Source organism: Schistocerca gregaria, chromosome 1, assembly GCF_023897955.1.
Source record: "Schistocerca gregaria isolate iqSchGreg1 chromosome 1, iqSchGreg1.2, whole genome shotgun sequence".
In the NCBI taxonomy this organism is placed as follows: domain Eukaryota; kingdom Metazoa; phylum Arthropoda; class Insecta; order Orthoptera; family Acrididae; genus Schistocerca; species Schistocerca gregaria.
The window spans coordinates 715,179,449-715,188,187 of NC_064920.1; the positions used below are offsets into that span (position 1 = coordinate 715,179,449).

The 8,739-nt window shown below is 42.8% G+C and overlaps 1 protein-coding gene across 4 annotated transcripts in view; it reads right to left on the reverse strand.

The window, feature by feature from the left end:
• LOC126365983 (lipopolysaccharide-induced tumor necrosis factor-alpha factor homolog) overlaps positions 1-5,402 on the reverse strand; it is a 75,267-nt gene extending 69,865 nt beyond the window's left edge. Inside the window, exon 1 of one of the 4 annotated variants that reach the window (XR_007566289.1) lies at positions 5,275-5,402. The gene's annotated coding sequence lies outside the window, so the exon portion shown is untranslated. The remainder of the gene's footprint in view (positions 1-5,274) is intronic. The other 3 variants (XR_007566291.1, XR_007566290.1, XM_050008814.1) reach the window with 3 other exon arrangements.
• Between the last annotated feature and the right edge of the window lie 3,337 nt (positions 5,403-8,739).

Here is an 8,739-nt window from a genome sequence, read left to right on the forward strand (position 1 = left end):
GACTAACTTCTGCAGGAGCCATGGTACGATTTGCTCCATATTTGGACGGTTAGCGAGAATAACTTCAACTCTGTAACCATTAAGTGTCGTTTGCTGTTCTTTCCCGATCATTCTAGTGGCCTTGGATCAGCAGGCTGAACGTAATTTAGCGTAATGCTCATTTAAATGTAATTCTCGCGTTGCAGTTATGGTGCGTTCATTTTTAAAGTTAAATATTTTGCATTTCTGAAGTTATACACTTCCACTCAAATTTAACACTTGTGTTCATTTTTCCGTGGTGGTTTCTTTTTTTTGGATGGGGGGCGAGGGGGGGGGGGGGCGGAGGGGAAGGCTGAACGGTCTTCCTCTTGCTATCTGATATGCGTTCCTAGTGTAAGTTTTAGTATAAATACTGGTCCCTTACTGTGCTCAAGAAATCAGGCGGTAACGAATTTTCGTAATTTGCAAGTTCGTCGCCTAGCGTAACGGTCTTTTCTGGCTACTTGCAAACAAGTCCATTTTTTTAAAAAAAAACTGTAATTTGGGCTACTAGCGCGTTTATTTTCTAATCTAGAAAAAGATTCACTCAGTTAAAGTACTTCCTTTGGTTCAGTATTTGTGGCCCAAAAATGACGTGTTGCATGTTCTCATGCCAGTGTTGTGTTTAAGAGACTAGTCGAATTGTGTGTGAATCTAATTTGTATTCCCTATGTTCTAGAATCTGTTGTGAATCTAGCAGCCGCTTGAAATTCTAAAAGATAAGCTGTTGTTAGTAACCGAAAAGTGTAAGTGCTATTACAGAATTCTGCTTCGTTGCTTCACGGGCAGGCTTCATTTACTTTCGTTTAAAACATTTTTTTTAACATCCTGCACTCTCTTCTTAACAAACGTGTTTGTTTCTTTTTCAAACTTTTGATTGCTTTACCAGTTCGGTTCAGTATTGGTCGTACCACATTCTACCTTGTCTTTTTCACAGACGTGTATAAAATGTTCTCTTTTAAATACTTTGAATTAATGTTTCACTGTCTGCTTCACAGACGTGTCAGCTACCTGTTACTGTTTGTGCTGATAACGTTTTGTGCATTTACCAGAAGACTGCTACTGTCGCAGGTTCGAATCCTGCCTCGGGCATGGACGTGTGTGATGTCCTTAGATTAGTTAGGTTTAAGTAGTTCTAAGTTCTAGGGGACTGATGACCACAGATGTTAAGTCCCATAGTGCTCAGAGCCATTTACCAGAATCTAAACATTTGTTTTCAGTTTGCTGTTCCTTGTAAACGTAAGTTTTCCCGTTGCAGCGAATCAGTTTTACTTGTTTTGGTGCTTGCAAGATAGTCCTATGTATTTCTTGAAATTAATTTATTCACGCTCAGCACGTTGCTACTACCAGATCCCAGCTCCTTACTAGTTCAACGTTATACCATTAATTATCTTTTTTCCGCGAAAGAGTGATTTTGGGAGCTGTTCCTTTTCCTGTTGTCTCAGAACTTCCTTCAGCTTTCGGACCATTGCGGTGCTTCGGGGCAATGCACTTGCTGAGCCTTTCTCTACAGATAATTTCAAACTGGTGAAACCACAGCTAAAATAGTATACATGACTGATTGAAAATTCATGCTGTGAACAATTTTTTAATAGAGGAGTTAAAATTATTAAATATGAAACTGAATGAAAAGTCTAATAGTCCGCTGTAGCTGTATTTAGTCAAATCAATTATAGACCACACAACTGGTTTCTCAATTTTTAACTTGCACCTTCTGATGTACAACTGTAAGGAAATTTTTTTAAAAATTAATCCTTTGATAATGAGGAACTGAAGTTAACTGAGATGTCTTAAAATACTGAATGACTAGACTTAAACATAGAAGAAAATATTATGTATCAAGTGTGGAAATCAGGTGTGGATCACTTACGCCCCACAAAGAATGGGCTTATACATATCTAATAAACACGATTTGTAATATCCGAACATGATGCGTAATATTTTCTTCCATGATTAGATATAATCATTTGGTACATTAAAATATATCAGATAACTTTAATTCCTCATTAGAAAAGGATTAATTTAAAGAACTTTTCTCAACAGATAAACGCCAGAAGATGCGACTCAAAAGTTAGGAAACCAGTTGGATGGTCTATAACTGATTTGAATAAATACAGCTACAGGTGACTACTGGACTTTTCATTAAGTTCTGTATCATGTACTTCTCCACGGAAGCAGTAGTCGAGGAGCTTGGTTGTTCTCTCCGGCAGTGCGCGCCAGCACTCCGACACCAGTGTTTTCAAAGAACGTTGTTTCAGTGTCTGACAACGTGACGGACAGCGATTTCTGAGAAAGCTGGCAGGAAGCTGAAACTACCGAGCCGCTGGCCCTGTGCCAACCTCACGGACTGCAAGAGATGTCAGGTCTGATTACAAGCCGGTTGCGAGACTCCGACTGAACTACGCCAACATTTTCCGCATCTACAGCCATGCTATTGTACATCATCTCGCAGAGGAGCGGCAGTTGCAATTTCAGTGGGGACAGCGGTTTCAGGGCGTTCGCCCTTTGCCCTGGAGACCGTTGTTTGCGCTTCCTCGACTGTGGCAGCTGCCGCGTTTGTGCCTCAGGGTCACACAACGCCGGTATGCTGACGACGTGACGCAACTCCAAGAATAGGCTGCACAGGGCACCGTCATTTCGGACAATTTTTCCTCAAATCGTCCTCGCTTTGCACAAAGAGCATGCCTCAGGTTGGCCGTAGTACGAAACAAATGCACTGTAACCGCCAATGACAAGGGACGGAATATGTCATTTCAACTCGAGGTAACACTTCCGTGTTGTAAACTTGCAGTTTAAAGCCACTAACCGATGTAATAGAAAATACTGTTTCATAAGAAACCAGGGCGCGAATATTCATTCCATTCCGAATTCCGAGAATAGTTGAAAGTCGTACGTCTGTGATTCTGCTGTGTACATGTGAAAACTCTGAGCCTGAGATATTATTATCGCGAGTAATAGACAGCGGACAGTTGTCGAGGGGAATCGAAAGTGAATTTCTGTGTATACAAATATGGCAGTAGTTTCTACAATTAGTCCATACATTGCACTTTGCATCGATCGTAGCATTGATTTTGAAATACTTTAGCTTGTTGCTGATCACGCAGTTGTAGCGGCAACACGAGGTAAGTTGTCTGTTGCATACAGGAACATTGCGGAACAGTTGTCATAAGATGTGGGAGAGTGTTTTTAAGTTGAGTACCCGTGGTCTAGGGGTAGCGTCTCTGATTCATAATCAAAACGTCTTCGGTCCCAGGTTCGATCCCCGCCACTGCCTAAACTTTGCCGGCCGCGGTGGCCGTGCGGTTCTGGCACTGCAGTCCGGAACCGCGGGACTGCTACGGTCGCAGGTTCGAATCCTGCCTCGGGCATGGGTGTGTGTGATGTCCTTAGGTTAGTTAGGTTTGAGAAGTTCTAGGGGACTTATGACCTAAGATGTTGAGTCCCATAGTGCTCAGAGCCATTTGAACCATTTTTTTTGAAGTGTTTTAAAACGCGCAGTCAGGTAGTTGAGAATTGATTTCTAGTGCGTAAGCAACCAACAACGTTCAGCAAAAAGGCAATTTACCACAAGTTTCGAACCGTCCAAACAAGGGTGACTAGAACAAATGGAAGGATTTATATGTTCAGTTAATTGGATAAAGAGGCAATAGTGTAGCATTTCAGTATTTCTATAAAGAACTAGGGCATTTAGCTGTGCAGATATGCATGTAAAAGAATTTTGGATCTGGTTTAGAAGAGTAGTTGACCATGCTCTTAATAGGTACGAGGGCGCCCTGAAAAGTAATTCCTACGAATTTTTTTATTCTGTTCTCTAGGTCGATTAAGGTATTACACGTCACTCATATTGCTCAGTCGACTTTCCCGCCTCGGTGTCGCAAGTTGCAACCCTCTGCTGCTAAAGGGCTCCGAATTCTAGCGTGTAACGTGGTCGTTGGTAACGTAAATCTATTGATTAGTGACTCCATGGAATGTTCTGTGCACCACGACCAGATAAAGGATATAAATGGAAGGAGAAACAGTATTGGTCGTATTTTTTTGTTTTATTACCCGCAAAATCGATTTTCGGTCACTTAGTGACCATCCTCAGTGCTGTAAGATACAATTAAAATTGTAAATACCAGTGCCTAACAATTTTAATTGTATCTTACAGCATTGAGGATGGTCACTAAGTGACCGAAAATCGATTTTGCGGATAATAAAAAAAAAAAAATACGACCAATGCTGTTTCTCCTTCCATTTATAACGTAGATCTGTCGATGTACTGCGAGACACTTAGAAAACTGAAAGCAGGAATTCGAAGAGTTATTCGTCACATGGGCAAATAAGCACTTTCTCCTTCAGCACAACAACACTAGAAGTCACACAAGCACTGCGACAACTGTAGCAATCCGACGCCTTGGGTTCACCGTCACCGATCATCCTCCACACAGTCCCGAATTGGCGACCGTCCGATTTTCTACATCTGTTTTCAACAGTTAAAGACCACCTTTGGGACTTCACTTTGTTAATGATGAAGTGATGCAAGCAGCCATGAAGTTGTGGCTCCGTCAACTATGCCAAACATTAACTAAACAAACGCCGTTTTTGACTTGTTTCGCAAATTTTATTATGGTTACCGCACAACCTAGGTTTCGGACTATAAGCTCTTTTTCAAATACATTACTGATTCCAAAGGTGATAAAGCAAAACAGGCAAAGCATGTATTTGAAAATGGGCGTATAACCCTAAAAATAGGTTGTGTGTAGGTTTGTGAAACAAGGCAAAAAACACAGTTTGTTTTGTTAAGCACGAATCAGGAACCCACAGTTTGACTCAAAATAAGTCAAACGTTCAACAATGACACTATAAAAAATCTGGTCTCTCGTTGGGAGAAATGCGTTGGGCGCCAGGGTGACTAAGTTGAGAAATAAATATGTAGACATGAAGAATAAAGATTTCAAAGACCGTTAAGAGTTTTCACATAACAAATTCGGAACCATTACTTTTCAGCACACCCTCATAAATCACACACTTCCCCGTCACAATACTTAAATTTTCGACTGCGTCCGATTTCAGACATAGTCCTTTCGCAAGAATCAGAATCTAGCAATTTCATAAATAATACCACCACACAGCGTAAGTATCATTATCAGTTAATCCAAGGTCATTTATTATCCAGTCAGAAATCTCGTAAACCGATAAAAGCACAGCATCCCTACTGAAGCGAACACCATGCGCACGGTGTTGGAACGGTTATTGCCTTCCATGTTTACTTACAGTTACTGGAATACACGAACACAAGAACAGCGTCGCAAGCTCCGCTACGTACACGGTGCGCTCCGCCGAACGCGACTGCCGGTCCACAACAAAAACAAAATGGCCTGGCGACGGCTGCGCCGCCATGTGCACAGGCGGGCTGCTAGCCAACTAGTAACTGCGTCCGCCGTTGCTTAGCTCCGACGATGATGCGGGAGCCGGTGTAAACATCGAGGCACAGCCGTTGCCCAATATCACGATTAGCCTGTTCTTCTATTGAATACTTCATAAACTTATGACTTTCAGAAGCAATAACAGTTGCTGTGGTATATAGCACCAGTTCCATGCCAGCCGCTGCGACCGAGCGGTTTGCCGGCACGGTTGCTCAGCGTATTGGGTCCCAGAGGCGCTGCCATCCATAATATATATATATATATATATATATATATATATATATATATATATATAAAGGGAGTAAAGGAATCAACGATCAACCTGAAAGGGTGTCATGTGACGTCCGCCCACACCAAACACGACGCACAACACCGAACAAAATGATTTTTTTTTAAAAAAAAAGCTGTTCTAGGCGCTTCAGTCCGGAACCGCGCTGCTGCTACGATCGCAGGTTCGAATCCTGCCTCGGACATGGATGTGTGGGATGTCCTTAGGTTAGTTAGGTTTAAGTAGTTCTAAGTCCAGGGGACTGATGACCTCAGATGTTAAGTCCCATAATGCTTAGAACCATTTGAACCATTTTTGAACCAGTTCCATTAAAAACATTTTACCAAAGAGAACCTGCGATAGGGGCTCTAAATAAACTTCAGGGATTTTTTCACGAGGAGTTACATGTACACTAACAGAAAAAATTGCAACACCAAAAATTAATTAAGGTAGAGTAATGAAGCTTCGGGAAGACATTTGTCTAGGTAACACATTTGATTGATCACATGGTGATGTAGGCGCGAGATAAAAAATTGAAATACTGGTACATTAATAACTGTGTAACCTCCAGAATATTGGAATGCAAGCCCGCAAATGTGCGTACATTGTGTTGTGAAGGTGACGGATGTCAGATTGTGGGATGGTGTTCCATTCCAGTTGCTCTTGGTCGGTCGATACAGGGACGGTTAATGCTGGTTGTGGATGACGCTGGAGCCGTCTGATGTTGTCCCACATGTGCTGGATTGGAAACTGATCTGGTGTCCGAGCAGGCCGAGGAAACATGTTGATACTCAGTGGAGCACGGTCAGTTACAACACAGGTATGTGGGCGAGCGTTATCCTGTTGGAAAACACCCCGTGGAATACTGCTCATGAATGTCAGCACAACATATCGAATCACTAAGTTGTGAAGTCAGGGTGCGTGGGACAGTCGCAAGAGCGCTCTTGCTCTCATACGAAAACGGGTTGGTCGAATGCCCTAAGCTAGCCTCATCATAACCAACACACAGCCATCACTGGCACAGAGGCAGAATCAGCTTTCATCAACAGACAGAACAAACCTCCACGCTGCCCTTCAATGAGCTCTCGTTTGACACCCCTGATTTCGCAAATGGCCGTGGTTTGGGATCAGTGAAACGCATTTCCTTAGGATTCTTCCAATGAATCTCAGTCTGGTATCTGCTTTACCAACAATTAATTTTATAAGGTCACTTCATTTTAAATCACTCCTAATGCATACTCCCAGATAATTTATGGAATAAACTGCTTCCAGTTGCTGACCTGCTATATTGTAGGATCTTTCTTTCTATGTATTCGCAGCACATTACACTTGTCTACATTGAGAGTCAATTGCCATTCCCTGCACCATGCGTCGTTGCAGATCGTCCTGCATTTCAGTACAATTTTTCATTGTTACAACCTCTCGATATACTACAGCATCATCCACAAACAGCCTCAGTGAACTTCCGATGTTATCCACAGGGTCATTTATTTATGTATTGTGAATAGCAACGGTCCTACTACCGTCCCCTGTGGCACACCTGAAATCACCACATCCAGTCTGAAAGGTAACTAACGTTCAAGATCCTTACAGCGTGTATTTAAAGCAAAGCTGATTTGCATCTTCATAATGAAGCTGCTAGCGCCACTCTTATGCGACTGTCGCGAAATTTGAATAGACAGCAAATTTCAGATATAGAAACACACCTACCAAATTTTCTCAAGTCACGAAACTCCATCTTGATACTGCTATTTTTTCTGTCAGTGTATTATAGTTTTCATGTAAATGTCTTGAAAATACACTTTAGGCCTTAGGCCTAAAATGCAGCATTTAATGTCTTTAAGAAACAGATACTTATTCAAATTAATTTTATTGTATGCAATTATTTTGGTTATTATACACTACTGGCCATTAAAATTGCTACACCACGAAGAGGACGTGCTACACACGCGAAATTTAACCGACAGGAAGAAGATGCTGTGATATGCAAATGATTAGCTTTTCAGAGCATTAACACAAGGTTGGCGCCGGTGGCGACACCTACAACGTGCTCACATGAGGAAAGTTTCCAACCCGTTTCTCATACACAAACAGCAGTTGACTGGCATTGCCTGGTGAAATGATGTTGTGATACCTCGTGTAAGGAGAAATGCATACCATCACGGTCCCGACTTTGATAAAGGTCGGATTGTAGCATATCGCAATTGCGGTTTATCGTATCGCGACACTGCTGCTCCCGTTGATCGAGATCCAACGACTGTTAGCAGAATATGGAATCGGTGGGTTCAGGAGGGTAATACGGAACGCCGTGCTGGATCCTACCGGCCTCGTATCACTAGCAGTCGAGATGACAGGCATCTTATCCGCATCGCTCTAATGGATCTTGCAGCCACGTCTCGATCCCTGAGTAAACAGATGAGGACGTTTGTAAGACAACAACCATCTGCACGAACAGTTCGACGACGTTTGGAGCAGCATGGACTATCAGCTCGGATACCATGGCTGCGGTTACCCTTGACGCTGCATCACAGACATGAGCGCTGCGATGGTGTACTCAACGACGAACCTGGGTGCACGAATCGCAAAATGTCATTTTTTCGGATGAATTCAGGTTCTGTTTACAGCATTATGATGGTCGCATCCGTGTTTGGCGACATTGCGGTGAACGCACATTGGAAGCGTGTATTCGTCATCGCCACACTGGCGTATCACCCGGCTTGATGGTATGGGGTGCCATTGGTTACACGTCTCGGTTACCTCTTCTTCGCTTTGACGGCATTTTGAACAGCGGACGTTACATTTTAGATGTGTTACGACCCTTGGCCGTACCCTTCATTCGATCCCTGTGAAACCCTACATTGCAGCAGGATTATGCACGATGTTTGCAGGTCATGTACGGGCCTTTCTGGATACAGAAAATGTTCGACTGCTGCCCTGGCCAGCATATTCTCCAGATCTCTCACCAATTGAAAAAGTGTGTTCAATGGTGGCCGAGCAACTGGCTCGTCACATACGCCAGTCACTACTCTTGGTGAACTGTGGTAT